This window comes from Cataglyphis hispanica, chromosome 16, assembly GCF_021464435.1.
Source record: "Cataglyphis hispanica isolate Lineage 1 chromosome 16, ULB_Chis1_1.0, whole genome shotgun sequence".
In the NCBI taxonomy this organism is placed as follows: Eukaryota; Metazoa; Arthropoda; class Insecta; order Hymenoptera; family Formicidae; genus Cataglyphis; species Cataglyphis hispanica.
In genome coordinates, this window is record NC_065969.1 from 4,132,254 (window position 1) to 4,153,920 (window position 21,667).

General features: G+C 38.3%; 1 protein-coding gene across 4 annotated transcripts in view; it reads right to left on the bottom strand.

The window, feature by feature from the left end:
• The window catches only part of LOC126855503 (neurogenic protein mastermind), a 141,716-nt gene that overhangs the window by 104,366 nt on the left and 15,683 nt on the right, over positions 1-21,667 (bottom strand). For 2 of the 4 annotated variants that reach the window (XM_050603210.1, XM_050603209.1), the window contains exons 1-2: positions 20,482-20,619; positions 18,603-18,658 (exon numbers count right to left, since the gene is read on the bottom strand). The exons of the other annotated variants lie outside the window; for them this stretch is intronic. The gene's annotated coding sequence lies outside the window, so the exon portion shown is untranslated. Of the gene's footprint in view, positions 1-18,602; positions 18,659-20,481; positions 20,620-21,667 lie in introns of those variants that run through there. 4 annotated transcript variants of the gene reach the window in all.

Sequence of the window (21,667 nt, forward strand, 5' to 3'; positions counted from 1 at the left end):
TGGAGAAATAATCTCGACATTGCAGATAATAATCGACAACTGATGATAAATGACAACTGATTTATGACGCTCGTTTGTATCCAGAAAAATTTTTTTTTAAATATTGATTTAACATAGTTTACGGATCACCGCGAAAGACAAGTCAGATGGAAAAAAAAAACGTCTCTCTGTACCGTAAGTCGCAAAATATTTGACTCGAGTCGACTTGAACGGAGAGAATGTTAGTCTCGACTCCATGCGCTCTTCCCAAGGAATGTCGAAAGCGTATAATTCCACGAGCTACTCGGGATGCATCGGTACTGTTGACAGGCGAACCGATCTTTTAGCTGCTCGTCTGACAAACAAGCCGTCCGGCTTACAGCATGATCGAAGCGAGACGGAAATATACGCACGCGAGAATCGGATAGAGGTACCGAGAGAGAAGGGAAATAGAAAGACAGACGGAGTGACAAGGCGGGGGAGGGAGGGCAGAAGGGGAAGCAGATAGACGAGGTGGACGGCGGCTGAGGGAACGGCAGAGGGTATCCGCTAGAACGCAGGAGGGAGAGCAAATAATAGAAGGAGGGCGAGGCGGTCACTTGTTGCGATCCTGTTAGTTCACCTCTTCGCCGACCGTCTCTTCGTCTTTTGCTCCGCTCTCCGTGCACGGTCGGTCTCTGTGCGCGTCGAGACGCCACGCCGGGTCGCCTCATACCGAAGCAAGGAAAAGAACTATCTATTTTGCGGGGTGTGCCGCGCATGTACAGCTATCTACGAGGTCATCCACGAAGCGGAAAATACACGACAGAGAAGCCAAAGTAGTCTAATTTGCATTATATATACATATTATATATACATTCACGTTTATATTCCATTATTATATTATTATTTATTAAATAAAAATGGATATATATATATATATATATATTTATATTTGTTCTCGTTTTTCGATTTATGGAGCAAGATTCGTATACACGATAGTTTTAAAAAATAATTAAGAAAAATAAAATTATACCGATTAAATAGGAATAAAACTAAAAATTAATTATTTAAAAAATAATCAATTACATATTATTTTCCATATCGATTTATCAGTCTTTGAAAAAACATATATAATTTCTGTTCCAAGAATCTCGTACGAGCGTACCGTTGTCGATGAAAACGTATAGGCTGAGAAAAGCCACGCCATCATAACAAGGTTATTACCCGCCTAGACTCCCGAGAGTGTACATAATGTACCTTACGCTAAGATTCGGTCGGTGCAACCTCTCTCTCTCTCTCTCTCTTACTTTCCGAGTTCTCTCGTCCGTCCTATTCTCTCTTTCTCGGGTGCTTCATTGCACTGAGAGGCGTACTCACCATGCGCGGCGCGCACCAGGACTCTCGTCGACGAGTCGCGAAACTATAGGCGCGCCGGATGCGGCCGATGGTCTCGCCGGAGCTGCCGCGAGCCGGGTCAATACATACGCGGTCCAACGGGGCTATGAACTATTGACACGCATAGCGAGGGCTTATTATTGGCCCATCCGAAACGTGGTGATACGGTACGACGGCGGTCAATAATTTTGCCGAAGCCTCGGAGCGGCGCGGCGCGCGGTAGTCGGGGGATCTAATGCCGGTCCCGTATAATTATTGCGTAATTAGCAAATTTGAGCACCACGGCCGGATCGATAATCGTAAATTATCGGGATTGGTCAGCCGAGGCTGATGCATTGCTCGCGGCGATGCACACACAAGCGCGACGTACGCGGCAGCGGCGCGATATTGTTGCTCTTTCCACCGGCGTTATCGTTATATGCGTATATGTACGATGCGTGCACGCACTCCGCCTGTATGGGCGGAATTATCAAGCGGGTTTTCGTTTTTTCGCAACGCTTACCGGGAGTCTTAACGACGATAAGATTCTGTAATTAGCGCGATTAAACGATTCTGTGTGATATGTCGCGTGAAATTATAAGATCTATCGTTCTCTCGAAATTTATACAGCGGAGAATTTAATTATTTTCTAATAGAATAGCTTTGTTGATTTTTACAAAATAAAAAACGCGAAGAATCGCAAGTCTATTTCTTAATATACGTGTAATATTTAATATGTTCTCAATTCGGTTTCCCCTTCATATTTCATGAAGTAGACCACAACAGGGAAGCGACGATATCGTTCAACAAAAACGTTATCGGGACACGACATGCGCGAAACCGAGCGAGCGGCGAGCCTCGATTACGGGCATTCTCGCCTAGCGAACCGGCGAGAGTTCAGGTTTCGTCGGATCGCACGAGAGCGACGCGGGGTCGCGTCACGAGGACGATGATTCCACGCTCGGTTAATATCCGCGATCATTCCCGCGAACATCCCATTCCCTCCTCCTCACCAGCCTCATCGATGACCGGAGCACGCGTGTGTGTCCGCGCGCGCGCGGATAATAATTATTTTCGTAATTTCCTGGCATTCCGCGCGACGAGCCCATCAATCCGAAAATCGTATAAACTCGACTGTCACATTCACGCCCAAATTCAAAATACGAAGGGAGGAGGGGAGCCCCGCGGTCCCGCCGCGTGGCCCGTCAAATACCATTTAATCCCCCGTGAAATCCGGTTTAATTTCGCCCGGCACAATATCCCCGGGAGTTTGCCCAATGTCGAATTCCCCGCCGCCCGAATGCGACGAATCGAAATCTTTCGGCGTCATCTTTCGCCCGGAAAATGTTTCGCTCATCCCGGAAAATGTTTTTCGTCACGCGGGCGAAATCGAACTTTACCGAGGTTGTTGAGAAACGAATATCGATACCGTCGTAAAAATGCCTTTTGTGGAATGCCTTCCGTAATCTCATTTTCCTGCCGCATATATTCATTTTTATTCTTGCCTCCTGCCTTCTCGCTACTTATCGTACTTTAATATTAAAAAACTGTTTTTAGGAGATTCCTTTTCTTTCACATATAAATTCCTCGATATTTTTCGACCAGAATGATATATTCATCGCACAATTCATTAGCGCGTAAAAAGGTGAAAAATCATTGGAAATGTCATCGCGCGCGGTTTTAGATATGCGATATCAATGAAGGGGGAGAAATTCAATCGGTCCAACCGCCGTGTGTTCCCTCCTAATTTTGCGACACCGCGGCTCGTTTCTCTCCTCTCATTCCCGCGCCCCCATCGGTTTATACCGCCACCGTCACCGCCAGTTTCTCCATCCCGTATGTTTGTATATGCTAACACACTACATGGCCCGTAATATCAAGCCAAGAGAGAAAGAGAGAGAAGGAGAAATGAGCGACTGCAAAGAGCCGCCAACCAACGGGCGATACTGTACGCCGCGCGGGCGATAGGGCCGTGTCCGATATTGGAAATCCGCCGACGAGAGGCCTCCCTCCGGAAACGGTGCGTCGACGCGTCAATCATGCATACGAGAGAATCGAGTTTCCGAAAAAGTCGCGTTTTTACGCGCGACAAGCGCATCTCCGCAGCGCGATTCCGCTATTCTCCGCGTCAGACGATTTCTACTTCGACGATATCTATTAAACGGATAGCTTCGAAAAAAAGTTAACTTAATAGTAATTAGAATATTTTAATAATATATTTCTGCCAAAAAAAAAACAAAACGATATATGCGTGAATATAATATACGTAAAGTGAGAAAAGAATAGATAAATCAACGAATGAACGAGAGCTACTTTACATAGGATTTGCCGATAACGTAAAATGAATAATTCCTATACATATGTCAATAAATAAAAATATATATTTCATCGTAATAAAAATAAATTTTTTTCCGAAAACGCATATTTATTGTGAGGAATAAAAATCTCAAAGGGAGTAGAAATTTATTTTTATCGCAAGAATCTCTTCTTTTTCTCTGTGATCGTAGATACCGTTGATCTACGGAACTCGTACCTATATTCTATCTACGTTCAGAGCGAAGCGAGAGGTCACGTGAATATGGTAATAGCGTAGAGAATCGAATAGATAGATAAAATCGTAATATTTGTACATGCGTTCTGTATTTGCTGTGGCGCGATTTAAATGTTAAAAAATTCCGAGCACCTTGACCTTTTTGACTCGCTTCGACGGATCGTGTGGTTTTCCGTTTTGTTCGTATGGAGATATCCGTAGAATTAATCGTAACGTGCGCCTCTGTTACTACTTTGAGAGACAGGAAGTCTCTGAATCGCTGATAAGCCTGATCCGAGTAGAAATGATGTCGCGATCAATCTCGTATAAATCACGAATAAAATGCATAAACGCAAAGAGTAGACATATCTGATTCAAGCAAGCCAAGTGAGTATCATATTAATTAAAGTAAAACAAAGCTAAATATAGATACAATAATTTAATGATAATGCAATACAATTTATCACGCGGGATTTTTCATCGAATTTTGCGGCATCAGAGCGTAAATTCATTTGGAGTTTAGATATTGAGATCAGTATTATTTAATGAGTTAAATTTTTATGTCATATATATATATATATATATATATATATATATATATATATATATAAACAATATTGTATCTCGATTATTCTATTATCGCAAATAAATGTAGAAATAATTTTCGCATGTCAAAATTTCTTTAATTTCTTCTAATTTCATCAAAATTAGCTGCAATCTGAACCACGCGCACTTCGCTGGCGATCAGGCCGCATCTGCGACTGCGACTACGACTACAGTGTTTGTTCACCACGACGCGTTCACCAGGATTGCGTGGCGGTGATCGGCTAGTCAGAGAAATAAAGAGAGAAGAGAAAGAGACAGTCGGTCGAGTGAGAGGAACGGCGGAGAAATTACGATGTCGGAGGTAGGGAGGGATGGAGGGCAGACAGACTCGCGACGTTGCCGCGAAGCGCAATGACAGTGTCGCGTAATCGCTACTGTATTCCTAGGGTATACCCGGCGTACGTAGAGAGAGCCGGCTCGCAACATCTCCGCGAAGCTTGGTAGTCAAGGCGAAATGGAGAACGTTCGGCGAACGGAGAAAGAGAGAAGGAGAAGACCGCGCGCGACTAAGGTCGGAGGGAGAAGTTGCGAAAAGATCAACGCGAGGGAAGGGAACGGGGCGTTAGCGGCATGCAGAGTGCGGTGCGTTACACCTGCACGATCACCGCTATATTGCATCGTGTGGGTGCGGTGGTGTCATCTCCCGGAGATCTTCGGAGTGACCTGTGTCTCCCATCCCCTCACCTCGCTCTCTCGTCACCGTTACCTCCTACATTGGCGTTGAACGAGTTCCGTGCCTTTTCCCTCTTCGAGAGAAAGAGAGAGAGAGAGAGAGAGAGAGAGAAGATCCAATCTAAATCAGCCTAACCTAACCCGTACCGTACCCTCCCCTCTGCGCGCGCGAGCGCGCGACAATGCGCTATAGGTACCCCGAACTTCCCTCACCCGTGAGCTGACGCCCCACTACCATCATCGTCACGACCGCTTCGACGAGTGTCCACTTCGTCTCACGTGGGGAATTAACCGGGGTGGTGGGGTTGGTTGAGAAGAGAAGGAAAGCACGACGTGCAGTGAGAGGAAGAGGTAGAGGGCGAGGACAGAAATACTGCTCCACAACGCTGTCTTGCTTTCCTGCCTCTTCGTTCACGGTCACACCCGCAGTAAAGCTCAACCTCAAGATGTCTTCAAGTTGAGATTACTCGGGGGGTCAAAACTCTTTATAGAGATCTGACATGGATCGAGAAAGAATAGACCAAAAAAGGAAAAAAGAGTATCGCATATAAATTAATCCGGATAGCAAAAATAAAATGCAAGTTACACGTTAATATTACAATTTAACGATTTAACGGATTTAGAAGTTATTTAGAGTATTTTCTTGTTAAGGTTGTTATCAGATCTGTTACATTTCTGTTTGATGAATATTTTTCGTTAGATTGATATCGACATGTAGCAACAAATGTTTCAATGATAATAAAACAATTTAAAAAACACGATACTTTTGTCTATTATATCATTGTGTATAACACATTTGAGTTAATAAAAATAAGTGTCACGATAAGACAGATATACCGTTTATATAATGCAACGAGCGATAATATCGTTTTCCAAACAAAAATGCACGGATTTAATGTAGAGTAATGTTACGCCTTTTTCTTCCACGCCACTGTAAAACAGCTGTGGGTGCCGCGAGTTGAGAACCATCGAGGGTACAGTATCAGGCCGGCTCCACCTAGCATAGGGTGAACGGGTCGGAGGCCGTTGGTTCCTCATAGAGAGTTGCTCTCTTATTATTATTACACGCGCGCGCACACACGAACGCTCGCTCGTTCGCAGGCACGCATCCACGCACGCACGCGGCGTACGCATGCGCAAGCCGCGTATCCGTTGCGGAGGGGTCCGGAAACCAGATCCAGAGTGGGGAGGCTCGAGACGCGAGGGGCGGAAGTGCTTCGTCTGGGGCACACGCGCGGTGGGGAGGAAAACAGGTTGAATCGCGCGTGAGCATCATGCTGACCGGGCCTGCGGTGGGGGAGGGAAGGCGATAGTGTGATTCAGTTTAACAGAGGTGGGGGAAAATCACAACACACGAGGGGGCGACGGCCCCCCGAGGGTGGGAGCGCCTGCACGAGGTGGTAGGAGCTGATCGGCGCGCGAGGGATGGCGACGAGAGGTTGCCGCACTTACTCTCCTGCCATACCCCGCGGATTACCATTATCATTATTCCTACTCTCGGTCGGGCGCCACTGACAGCTCTGTGTCAGAGCCACCGTTACGATCGGCATGTTGTGCGCGCTCTTTCTCTCTGCGTCGCGTCGTCCAGTTTGTTTTTCTGTCTATTTTTTTTTTTTCGAAGTATCGCTTCGTTCCCGCCCGCGGTCGTTTCCTTTGTTCTCTATACGCGATATACGAGGATTGAGAACGCTACCTCGTGTAATTTCAAATTATATGATACACCGTGACCCGTATCTGCACTCTGCGTTTAATGTTAAATATGATGATATAATTTTCTTAGTAGACGGTATAATACTGAATATCACTTTATCGAAGATCTTGATAAACTCGTTTTTTCATACACGTGGCAATTATGATATTCTTTTCGTATGTTTTATGTAAATATGTATCGTATAGAAAGAGAGAAAAAAATATTGCATATTATCTATCTTATTAAAACCATATCAAGACGGAGAAATTTCTTCTCACGCGTGAACCATATAATAATTATTCACAGTAATTTTCCTTCGCCACCGTGCTACTTGTCTCCCTGAACATTATCGCGCATAGCTTTGTTACAGTAATCGCTTACGCGAGTAATCCGTCCCCGTCTCCGTCCCATCCCTTTCCCATCGAGGCTCGCATCATATTACTCATCGATAAGAGTTGCCTATTCTCGTTTAACACTCGCAAAATGCATTAATAACGGGAGCAACGCGATATCGTTGCGTAAAGCTCTGCGATGCTTTATCATTCATTACAGAACCTACTTTAGACGATCTAGAATCCGAGATTATTAAACGACATCGAATTGTGCACACATGTAGAATTTTGTTCCGAACTAAAATATGTCTGGAGAACAAGTTAAATCACAATTCATAATTATAGATAACTGCGGAAAGTTTCGGAAGAACGCATAATTGCTCGCGTAATGCATAATATGAGTCATTTGTTTGATTTATTGAATGAAAAAACGCGATAATGTGATTTTTTAAAACGCGACGAAACTCGGATAAACACAAGAACGTAAATGCATAACGAAGCAGCACGTGTATTTTGCTAATATTTATCGCACGAATAAATAAATAAAAAGTTATCGAAATTACAGGCGCGAATTTTGATATCGTCGCGGCGAAATTCAAGGGACGCGCGAATTTACGCAGTCGAATTTATCGACTAATCCTCAATAATCGGCCTGTACCATTATCATTATACAGTGGACGATTAATCCGAGAAATCCGCCGATCGAAGACGACGAAACCTCGCAGGATATGAGAATATCGCGGCCGCCACATTCGTTAAATCATTCGAGATCGGTCATATAGAACGAGCGAATGCAAGATGCAATTATCATCCATTCTGAACGAGAGAGATATATTTCTCGGATTTCTCTTTTTCTCTTCAGATTATTCCTTCTACTTCGCGCCATTCGCCGCGAGTTCCTCACCTTCCAGTTTCTCTTCAACCTTCCAAGTCCACGACCTTGGCGCTTCGAGCGGTCGCCGTGATTTTGCCGAGAATGATATTCGCGGATCGATCACGACGAATGCGAATAATAATCATTATTGCTACGGAACAGTCATAACATGTCGCTAGATTATATTCCAATATCGTATTGCAATAATCTCTGATAAAGAAAATTACGATCGTACTCTGAGTCTACCCACGCTTACACGATTCCTCGATAATATCGGTAATACTTTGATTCTAACAATATCCAAGTATCATTTGATGTAAGTATTCCATCTTCGCTATTAGCTAGAGCTAGATCAAGGGAATCAATATCATCCTTTGATTTCGCATCATATCCTACATTAATCCAAAAAAAATCATTTTTTAAATGTAAAGATACCGTAATTCAATGTGATTATTGTATCGTAAAAACAAGATCGTGATGATCGCGCGCACAGAAAGACGCTTTCGCATCTTTGCAATCAGAACGACGATTGTAAAATAAAATCCCGGCGCATACATACGCACAATTGGAAGGTCACCGCACCCACTGCCGTACTCGTTACTCGCACTAGATCGCGCCTTTACCTGTCATCCGTGAGTAATAATCTTGTAAAGCCGCGGATCTCGTGGATGGGTTATGGGAGCAGAGAGGAGAAAACACACACCTTATGGAAGAGAGAACGAGATGAAGGAGAGAAGGAAGAACGCGAGAAGAAAGGATCAACAACCTGAGGCGCGTTCATCTCCGTAGTATCCTCTCGTATGGCAATGAGTCGACGCGAACTTACCTCCGGCATTGATTAAGGAAACATTGACAATATTTTTTTTCTCATATTTCGATACAAATTTCGAATATTTAATAAAAATAGAGAAGAGCAGACCGAAAGAACTAGGAAATATATATTTATATTTTTATATGTTTTAGCGCTAAAAAAAATAATTAGGGCAGATCTGTAAGATTAATTTCATGCACATATTTCTAATTAAAACATTTTTATTATTTAATATTATTATATATTTTTAACATTTATATTATTTTAGTAAATTTAAAAATTTTTACACTCGCGATCATAAAAAAAAAAAAAAATAAAATTTAATAGCATAAAAGCATGTATAAAAAATTTATCTATCTTAAATTATTCAACAATTAATAGTATACGATATAAAAAATTACTTATAACAATATCTGAAAAGTTTCAACTTCAGCGTAGCTTTTTTATGAATCGTGTTTAAAATATTTTGCTGTTTATCAAAATTACAGAAACTCAGGAAATGCCAATGTTTCCCTTACAAGTAGCATAGTATCCGCATTGATCGCGTATATCCTACCCGGTTTGCCATACCTAACGGTCGCGAGGAGCTTCAGCCATTATCGCGGCGAGTACCTGCTAATGTTAACTCGCGGCTACGTAAAACGACGAGGTTAATGCCACCGAGAGAGAGAGAAGATCGAGAGGATCCTGGTTATCGGCCACACCCGATAGAAGAGGAGGCTATGACAAGAGGATGGTATTTATATCGCGGCAATCGTATTTATCTCGAATCCGCTCCGATCGTTCAAAGGATTCCTCACTTACGCATCTTAATTCCGAGGGCCGTAATATTTACAAAACATTGTAATTAACACCGTCCGCGATTAGTCACACGAGATTAATATATGAGCGGCGAGCGATGTGATATGGATAGTAGTACGAGAATTCATACTTTCACTAAGTATTTAATACTAAATTGAATTATCTATCAATAAATAAATTACTTAAATCGATGAATAAATTACTTATCACTTTTTATTCCGAAGCCTTTCACATTAAATTTTGAGATCGCACGTCTTAGAAATACAATTCCAATTATTAGATTTATCGAAAATGCAACATATGTAGCAATGCGAAAGCAGAAAGCGGAGAGTTAAAGGTACGCTGTACGTGCGAATTTAGAGAAATCTTTGATAAATAAACTAACAAGCGGGTTTCGCTCCATTTCCGCGGCCGTTCGTCTAGCTAACGATTATTAATATACGTTCCAATTTTGCCTTCTTATATACGAGAAAACGACGCTTTCCGCGACTATCACGAAACCACGATTACCATGAAAGACGCATATATAATGTGTCTAAGCAAAGTTCGATGCTTATCCGTCGTATTATCGTTCCCAAAATAGAGAGCAACGAACTTATATGGCGTAAAAAGACTCCCGTTGTTCCTTTCCCCTCTTCCTCTTCGCACTCCTTTATACTACTGTTCGTACAGGCGGCTAAACTAGGGTATTATTCACGGACTAATATTAGAATAGCAATGGCCTCGTCACAAACGAAACATTAAAAAAATCAAGACGATGGTGCATCGCGATTAAAAATTAAAAGCGTTAAAAGCTGTAAGGTAGCAGCTTAAAATAAAAGACACAGGAATGCAGCGTTCGTGCCTTCACGCGATAACGTGTGTATAGATAATTTTCTCTACATTATGGAAAAGTATACTAGTTATATTTCAGAAATATCCTGTTAGATAGAAAGAGAAAGAAAAGAGAGAAAAGGAGAGAAGAGAGAAAGGCGCACTCACCGCCAAAGTCATACTTTCTCGAAATCAGAAATATTAAAGTATCTAAAAGGAAAGACAGTTTTATTTCGAGGAATGCATTAACAACATATTTTACGCAAGCTTTACACGTAATATTTCTCCACGCCTTAATCTTTTTTCATGAATTTTGTACTTGTGATAGAGTGTAATCACCGCAAATATACGTACAACTTTTTCGTTCTGTCAAGTTGACAACGTGTCGGTGACAACTCATTCGAAGCGCGGGATGAGCGCCCCTGTTTAGGAAGGGTACATAACTCCGGCACGGTATTACACGGCGTGTTCGTATAGATCGGTAGACTGAGACTTGTCTCCATAGAACCAGCACAGCTGTTTCGTATCTTTTTCTCTCAGTCTCGGCCTACCGACTCTCATCCCTTGCATCGGACTGGCCCCCTCCCCATCTCAAACGCACTAAGCATCGTTTCCCTTCGCCCGTAGACGCAAATCCTGTGTGTTTCTCGAATAGGAGAAGGAATACACGTAGGAATACATAGTTTACAGCATCATCATCTTGAGCATGATATTTGAAAACTTTTCGTTTCGTGACAAGTTTCTAGTTTTTCTCCTCGATAAGCAGCGACACGATTATTCTTATTGATAGTCTTTAATTTATATCAAAATTAATTAATAATTAATTCATTAATATGTAAAAGCAAACCTTTATTAACATTTTCCAATTTTATTTTAATATTTTCCATTTTTATTTTTTATAAGTTTATCGATAGAAAATAAAAATTTAAAAAAATGTGCATAAGGACATGTCAAACAAATCTTAAAAATTTGGTATATAATAGTGAGTTTTTCTTCTACATCCTCCAATTTTTATATTTCGCATGACTTCAATCGTAACTTGGCAAGCGACATGAATAAAACATATTTGATATTTTAATACGTAAATTACATAACAGGTTTGAAACTTTTAGAATCCCATCCTGACCTGATTTTCGCTGGTAGAATTTCAAACCGCTGCATCGACGAGAATTACTTTCATTATATTAATTCCGTACTATCACGCGCGAAGATTACGTGACACTTTAAACAAAACAATTAATTAATTAGATGGAAAATCTATTCGTTCGTAATAATCTGTTTAGTTATATGAATATTTTTCTCCGAATGTCTAATCATCTTTTGTAAACAAGTGTACGATAAATCATTATTAGCTTATCAACTCAGCGTTTTTATATACTTCATTTTTAACAGCAAGGAAATAAAATTATAATTCAACAAACTCGATTCAAGATCACAGAATGCAGTAAAAATTACTCTTCCTTCGAGAGACGTATTAATTTTTCTAATTGATAAGAAAAAGTTCGTATCATGAATTCGTTTCACCAGCAATGGATAATCTTCGGATCCTTTGCCGATGAAAATGCAAATGCATTGCCGCACTCTTTCGCAGGCTTTTCAAACGGAAGAATCCCTTTTTAATGATAATGGTGGTTTCGCGTTACGCGCATACACGCGCAGTCATCGAGAGCTTGCTTACGATAGGACGCGATGTTACCTTGCCCAACGTGTAATTCATTTAATAACGTTCTCTCTGTCTTTCCGTCTCTCTCTCTCTCTCTCTCTTCCTTTCTCTCTCCACGTGCTCTGTCTCTGTTTCTCTCGCTTATTTCCCCATCATGTCTTGGATTTCCCTCCTCACAAACACTTTGTACGAGAGTTCATCACCTGTTACACACTCCGCAGAGTAGAAAATGTCAGTTTCTATAATCTTCGTCTATGTACATCGAGTACATTCGTTTACTAAGCGATTTTTCATAAATAATTGAGAACTCTCGTGATAAACAAAATTTAGCCATCAAACGAGTTAAAAAAAAAAAAAAATAAATAAATAAAATAAAATAAAATGAAAAATGAAAAAAATGAAAAAAATGTATGCCGTTCCGAAGGAATTATAAAACTGACGTATACCATAATTTTATATTTCATCAATTCATATCGCTACGAATAACCTTCCATTGAAGGGTCTCTATCTTCGTATGTATCTTTTAGACACAACTATTTTTTAGAAAAAGTCTTCTTTTTATTGACAAACCAGATCATGATACCGTTCTTTTATTACCAAACGGATCCGTTTATTTTATTACGAACGATAAGAATCAAATATGAATTAATACACTGAAAACGGAACACAAGAGAAAAGAGTCGGCCTTATCTCATCCGGGAAACAATCGCGAGCGATGCGAACGGGCATTCTTCTCCTTTACGTGCAAACGCAAAGTTTCTTATTTTCAGATTACATGCTTAACGACATATCACATCGCCGCGATTTGAGCACCGCTGCGCACAGGAAACGTTTGTAGTGCGATTAATACCGAGAGATGTGTACTACCCGGATCGCGTACGTCGGCTGTCAGCTGTCGTCGAAGAGGGTCCAGAGCACCGGCGAGCGAGTGCGACCTTGCCGGCCAGTTGTCTTCGCTCCAGTCGACTAATTAATGCCGCAACGTCGCGCGCGATACATACATGCGTCAACGGCGGCGGCTGTGATAAGCCCGCGGTCGCGACGCTGTCGCGTATCGACGTGTAATCGGCGCATCCAACGCGTTCTCGAATTATTATAGTTGCCATTACAGAGCAGAAACGGATTCGACACGCTCGTTTCAGAAGCGAACCTTTGACTTTGGGACATGACACGCGCAATTAAACCCCGCGATTCGCCCGATCGCTCCCGTGTAATTCAATCAATATAATTTAAGATAATTCAAGTTAATTGCTCTTGTCTTACAAAGCCTAATCTCTCGTTCAATCTAATTGTGTCAACAACAGGAATTCAACGAGGAAAACCGGGATTAAATTAATATTGATTCATCGTTCAATACTCCGACTAGTAATAAATAAAAAAAAAAAATAAAAAAACCGGAAAATGCTACACGGAAAGAGAAATAACGAAATTAGAAATCATTAAAAAAAAAGAGAAAAAAAAAGAAAAAAAAAAACTCGCCCTTTAAATTGTGTAATCTAAAGCTTTGGTATTTGAAATTTGAAGTATTTTTTATTAGCATTATAATTAAATTTCATTATGTTTCGTTCACTAATACACCCGAGTGCAACGATACGTTCAGATTCCTAGTAAGAAACACGAAATCACGATGCATCGCACGCGCGCTCGACGATCGCAAAGAGTAACAAGTGGGGAGCCGATTAAACGAAGCCGCGCGACGTACGTTCCCTCTCGATTAAAATAACCTGGAAAACTCGTTTGCCCGAAGTGTGTCACTGTCACGATAATTGGCGAAAAAGTCGAGTTTCTTCACTACGGGGGTATTTCGCACGTGGTGGTACACACGCTCCTTTTCTCGCCCCTTTCCGCTTCTCAGGAGAAGCAGAAAAAGGAACTATCACGAATCTCTCCTTAATCCCATACCTCTCGATATCATTACCCGAGAATATCTGTAGTCATTACGCATTCACGCGATCACAAAAACCTGTTGGGACAGAGATTCGATAGAGTTTCTATTCCCGAAAAAGCTAACTTACTATGCTTTTACTCATGCATGTATCGCGTATACATATGCACATCTTATTATACATCTTGCAACTCGATAAATTTAACGACATATCCCACACCAAATAATCTTATCGTACTGGAAAACATTTTTTTTAGTGGGAAAAGCCATTTATCGTAACTTAACGATTTAATGATCACTATTTTATGTATATCGAGTGTGAGGAAATTTTAATATACATACATCTGATTATTAAATTCAAATAAATAATGTATCGTTCTTACAATTGTTTTCAAATAATTACAAATTGTCTTATTTATATATGCAAATATGAAACACATTTTCTACTGTCTTATTAAATCATTAAATGATTAAAAATCAAATAATTCTTTGATATTACTACATTAGAATAACTTAGAATTAATCGCCGACCAATATAACATTCGACGTGATTCGCGATGCATTTCACATTTTTACAAGACAATGCCAAAAGTATGCATTCCACGCGACGCAGAAATTCTAGGAACCCGCTCTTAGATCGGACGTGCAATCTATTATTACCAACTATTATGAGTTTAATGCGCCCGAGTTTATCCGCATTCACTGTCGAGAGTGTCGAGTATTGTAGAATAGTATATACACATATATCCTTTACATTCGGCGACTCGAACTGCCTTCGGGGCAGTTCTATTCACAAAGCCAAGTAAACTATTGTTTCTCGGTTCTCAACTCTCACAAACCTACTTCGACACACTTTATTTCATACGAAACAAAGCATCGAATTATAAAAGTGTCCTAACATTATTCCTGTCCTAAATATACCGATATTTTTTTATTTTCATTAACGGAAAAATCGAGTCAAAAAATGATCCAGAAGTTGTCCAATCAATAATATTCTAGAATGCATATTCAAAATATTGATTCTTTGTTCTTACAATAATTGATAATAATTGATAATGTTTTGACATTCGTATCAAATATTTTTATCAATGATAAATTTTAATATAAAAATTAAATTGAAAAATTATTCATATAATAAATTTGCCAATTTTTGATGTTAAACAAATATCGATAGAAGATAGTATCAAATAGTAACGATATCTTAATAAAGTTCAGCATCGCTATCCCTACACGCGCAGAACGATTATAACGCCTCACGGACAAAAAGCAACAAAGAAACGGGCGTGGACGAGAGGATACGGTTGTTTACAATAAACACAAAAACCACAAAACTGATCAACGTGGGAGGAGAAATATCGACGGATGCTTAATTTGAGCCTGTCTCGAGCATATAGCCATGTCTTCATCGATCGACCGTCACCTTAAATTAAGCGTCTCGAAAAGATTGGCTACTCGATCACGAAAAATAAAAAATAGGAATGAACGGATAGAGAGAAGAAAAAAATATAAATCCTTAATGGGACATATGATAGCCGGCTAATGGTAGCATGAAATGTAAAATTACACACGAATTCTGTCGCATTCGTTTCACATTTCTTTCTTACTTTGTTAAATATTTAAAATAAATAATTCATTTCTTTCTCAAGTCGATTTTTTCTAAATTCAGGCATTAAGTGCAATAAATATATGATAGAGAACTTTTAAAACTTTTAATGAGATGATTCGTAACAGTCGAAGCGATAAAATTCTAAAATGCCATCGAAGATCCAAGAGACTTCGAAAAGAAATTCACGAAGTCAAGAACTTTAAATAACTACACGTGTTCGTTGAAACTGTATGCTTCACCTCGACAAAATGGCGTTTTACAATCTTATTTATGCGATGCTTTACTTTATATACATATATTTTATTATATATTATTATATTTTATTATGTTTTATATACATTTAGTTTAAACAAAATCATCCTCGGAAAAATGTTTCCTAAACTTTCATCTGCGGATAATTAATCGTGATAATTAATCGCAAAGTAAAATCTACAATCAGTTTTTATCCGTTTTTACTCCCCGAATCATCTTACAGCGAATTTAATGGATTCAGTGATTATAAAAACGCGTAAGAAAACTTACCTCTCTCTTTATCTTCTGTTGAATGTGTCGCATCGTGTGAGAAAACGGGACACAGAATCGATTCTATCTGATAACGGCGGGGGGTGAAAGTGATCTCGGTCGCTCACGATCTCCGAGAAATTGAAGCTCGTCTTTCTACCCTTGTTAGACGCGATACTTTCACTTTATTTATAAAAATAAAAGAAACGTGTGGTCACGAATCACGTAATATATAAATCATCAAAATGTCACATACCCGATCATCGATCGCAAATTATCACGTCCAAAAAATGTCATATGTCTCAATTTTTATACTATTTTATATTAATAATTAGGTAATTATGAATACCGATAATCATACAAAGTTTTCTGTCTTTTCGTGTATTACACTTCGTTTGGAGGTTAATCTTTCCTCACTTCGTACTTTTTCCGACTGATGTTTTCGAACGCAAAGCTGAAACTAATTGTTCCCAACTGCTATTGTGACAAAGAGAGGTATATTTCGTTTATCTTTTAGTTATAGCAATGCTTACACTCAAACATAAAAATAGATACTATTGAAAGCAGGTATAAGAAATAGAGAAAATAGAGAAAGCAAAACAAAGCAAAAAAAAAACAGACTAAACTATAGAACTTGTACAAATATTACTAGCAGCAACTATTCAAAATCACTATAACGCCTACATAAAAATGTTCAAATTATATGTCATATGGAATATCCTCCTCCCCTCTCCCTTTTAAATACAGTAAATTCTTCTTCATACATTAATATGAAGATTTTTTAATATATTACTAGATTTCATAACTTTTAAAATAAAATTCATCTAAAATTTTTTAAAATATTCTCTACAGTTTGAGAAATAATCGTGTGGAAATTTTAAAATAAGAGATTCTGTTTTTTAATAAAAATTAAAAAAAATTTTTTTTTATTATCCTAAAAAGATTGCAGTCTGGTGAGTGTTTTTAACATTATTAAAATATATCTTCTTTTCATTTTAATTTTTAAAATAATCTATCTTATTTACAATTGTTACTTGTGATGATAAACAGTTTATAACTTTAGAAAATTTTGAATCAACTTCGTATATACTTAATATAGTGTGTATTGTGTCAATATATAATTTCAATATAGCTTTCGAATTATCCATATTTTTCTGTCATGAACACAATTTTTTTTCTAAAGATCGATTGTTCGAAAAGAAACTCCACAGCATTCTGATTCTCAATCGAAAACACATCTGTCTGTATTTTATATTCCACATAACATAATGTTGACAAAAAAATAATATAATCAAACGCTATTTATATTCTCAAAAAAAAAAAAGTAAAACTAAAAATTGTATGCATTTTCTGTTTAAACACGCAAAAGAAATTTCTTTTCTATAAAAAGAGCTGGGGAAGATGTGATAAATAAACATATGTACGCGATGACTGTGTCTAAAATAAGCGCATGGTAGACTTATAACGGATTGAAAATCAAACGGAAAGAATTACTTAAGAACGTTATGTTAGAAGGCCAGAAGACGACGTTCAACACCGGACATAGGAATTCCAGAAAAGTTTCGCCAACATGGCGATGGTGTCAGAAAGAGTAGGTAGGTAGATAGGTAGGTACAGGTAGCTTCTAGTAAGTTTAGATGCAAGGGATACACGATGCGATGGTAGAGGAACGAGGAGCGAGACAAAAGGAAGAGAGGGGCTTGCTGGAGTGCCGGCATCGAGTCTCGAGTCTGCACTGTCGTCCTGCAATAACCGTTCGCTCTTTGTCCGTTCAGCTGCCTCCTGCTTGCCAGTGGTTGTCAACCACTAGATTTGTCGCGTGCCGTACGATTATCTCTCGTCAATTACCTACTCGTTACTATGCGCGAAAAGACCTGCGCCGACTCGCGACTCCTTACCGATGTTGCATAACGTTGCGAATTATCACGAGCAAATCAGAGAAATGCTCATTACTCTCAGTGAAATCAGACAATGTCAAAATAATTTTCCCTATAATACATGTATTAGCGACGACTAACTATAGCGTTGGATATATTGAGAGCATATTAAATTAATATAGTTTAATAATTAAGTGCAATTATATCTAATTAATTAATCGAATTAATTATCCTTTTTTGTATGAGAATTAAATATATAATTCCTTACGTAAGAAAATGGAATGCTTATTTAATATAAATACTATCTGCTTTAATTATGGTGTTTGTATGGTGCCGTAAATATGATGACCATATAAATGCTTGATATTTACGCATAAAATGTGAAACGCAAATCGCGATAAGCGTTAATTCGATTTGCTGCGTTCACTATTGTATGTATGTTTTGCAAAAATCATATCAAAATCAATATTTGTAAAATATTAAAAATTTTTAATCCATATATATATAGAATATTAATATTTTATTAATATTTTATTTTATGAACACGATTATTAAACTCATGAACGCAGCAATATATATAAATTATTTCATTCATTATTTACTTACATTACGCCGATCAGAAGTTGACAATACGTCGAGATTCTGGTATAGCGAGTACTCACCTGCAACAGAAAAATATAACAGAAATGTAAATCTTACGTCCTTTTAATTAAAATATTGACACATACAATCTAATATTTAACATTTATATCATCACGATCTCGCAATTTTATATAAAAATAAGTTAGACCAAAAAATATTTAAATTAACTTTGTAATATTCGCAGAAAACGGGAAATGAATCGTGGGAGTAACGAGGATAAAAAAAGAGCAAAAGCAAGAAAAATCCGTAGGTGTATAGAGTGGTCAATATCGAGCGACCTACCCTGACGTAGCATCCCTTCGTACTCCTCGTTTTACCGGTCTTCTCCTTCTCCTCCTGGCCCCCTCACCCGTCACTCCCTGTCTCGCTTCCACCTCGCGACAACCCACGATCACCAATATCCTTTATCACGATCTCCCACTTACATGCCTAAGTAGCGTGAATTTGTTTTGATGGTAGGCTGTTGTGCGTTTATCATACGTCATAATATTCTCATAATATATCGCACAATAATTATAAAATTAATAATTATTCAATGAGTCCATAATAAATTTATAATAATTCTCTTTATTCAATATATGTATCTCTCTCTGTCTTTCCGAAATTAAATCTGTCAAAATAAAATGTGTCATCGATATATGTGTAACTGACGCAAGTCGTATTTAGATTATACATTTCGATGTGTACGCAGTAGATATTTGAAGCTATTTAAAGCTTCATATTTCCGCGAAATAGTCACGTACGCACATTAGAGTCGATTAGACTCAATTTACCTGAATATTACCTCTACTCACATTGATTCGACTTGATTGGAAGAGTGGAAATATTAAAAGGAATAAAAGAACACAAGAGGTATTGTATGGCGCTTAACCCCTGTTGATATTTTCACTCTTCGAGCGTTGTAAACAAACAACGCACATAGTCGAGCTGTGTAATATTTAAGGCCGCGTTGTATCTATGATTTATAAATATAGAAAATTATAAAACCCTCTTTGTGAATTGAAATCTGTGTAATCTCACCGGACTCAATTTTCCACGTTGTGAGCACGATAGAATTTGTGGTAAAATCTCGAAGTCTAAGTCTTCATCAAAATTACGCCAGTTTCAATTTACTATATCGATACATCATGATATTGCGGAGAGAAACTCGCCTCGATATAGCCAGGACGCTGTCGAAAGAAACCGCGAATTCGGAGATTTATCCCGACAGATAGGTCGCGCGCCGAAGTCAATTTGGTACCCGGAGTTACGCATGCTTAGAGAACGAAATTAAACAGGCAAATCTAATTTCCCCTCGGCGATACGAGCGCGTCGCAGGATCGTAAGCTCTCTCTATTTCGCAATTCTATTTAGCAATTCTCCTCCTCATTCAGTCAACATTAAAAAAACATTAAATAAATAAATAAATAGAAAAAAAAAGATAAAGAAAATGTATACTCTCTTTTTTCTTTGTAATTAGCTCCCTGCGTTCCGTAATAATTTGGAGATATAACTAGACATGAAATATTTTGTTTTTGACTTTAAATATTTATTAGCAATATATTGCAATAGATTATGCAATAGAATATTGCAATATATATGATAAAACATAGTATATACAAACAGTAATTAATAAAACTTGGATATGCACTTAGGTAATGTTATATTCGATATCAATTATTAAATCCTCAATCTGCGTAATATATATTGTTTTGTTGTAACATGTATATCGATCGTGTTATCGATATATACATCAAGCTTGATTGCACACGTCACTATCATAAAGCGTACATTCCCGTCATGCTCAATGTCCAAGTATAAGTTCCGTAATTATAGATATACAATTTAATCGTTTAATACTTACTTAACAAAGAACGATGTCACGTACACACTAAATGCACACGTACTAGTATACACGAACATACAATATTCGCGAATACACGCGTTTCCCACCCATGTTTACTCTATCCGCACTGTCTGAGAACATCCTTATTGCTCGCCTTTCACGACTCAACTGATCGATACGTGCTCCTATTGTTTGATAAAAATATCTGCGCGACATAATTTGTTTATGTTTTGCCCCCAGATTTCCAATTGTTGATATATATATATGTTTCGCGAGCAATGAGTTTTCTTTGTATCAAATATTTATATACAATCCACAAAAAATCAAAGTAGTGTGGATAACTTATGCGTATTACGTTTTACTATTTTTTTTTTTTTTTTTCATTTGCGTGACAGAACATAACTGACAACGTATGTAAATAGAAACATTTATAATAAGTCGTGAAATTATATAAAATGATCATGACGTAATCGTTTTTTATTGATAAGCGCACATGTGTCTGAATTAAACGGAAGAGCAAGTTTATAACGCTCGCTACGATACACAGCGTGAAAAATATATGTGTCACTCGCCTATCAAACGTTTCTAATGGCCAAGATTATTTCGTTCTCGCTGCTTCCGTCTCAATATGATACAAATGAACGTGCGATGAGCACGATTTAGCGTGCACATATAGCACAGCTGCTAAAATAGAATCCATCCGAGCGGTTTATTTAACGATTTATTACATGTGTATGCGATACTGTGCGCGCAAATTACGTAACATGATAAAATCATAAAAATACACGAGGACATGTTATCGTGTTACTCGTTTCGATTTTTTTCTGCTCGTACTTGACAAAATTCTGAAACATAATTTCTGTACAGTAACTATTCTATCATTTTGCCATTTTACGCGCGTATCGATGTAAATCAAAAACCTATATATATATTTATTTACAATATTTCGTTAGCGAGGTGAAGCTGAAGATTGATAGTTTAAAATTGAAAGATAGTTGATTTATCTGAGTACTTTTTTTTCTCAACGAGATATTGCTGTAAGATGAGAAGAGTGAAAAAAAATATACACACATTCTCCCTCTCTCTATAAGAGAAATTATCTTTTTCAATCTTAAGCTGCGTTAAATTTACAGCCTCATCCGCATCATGTTGAAAATATATAAATTCCACTATATATATGTCATTGGTGTTTTCGCTCTGATGT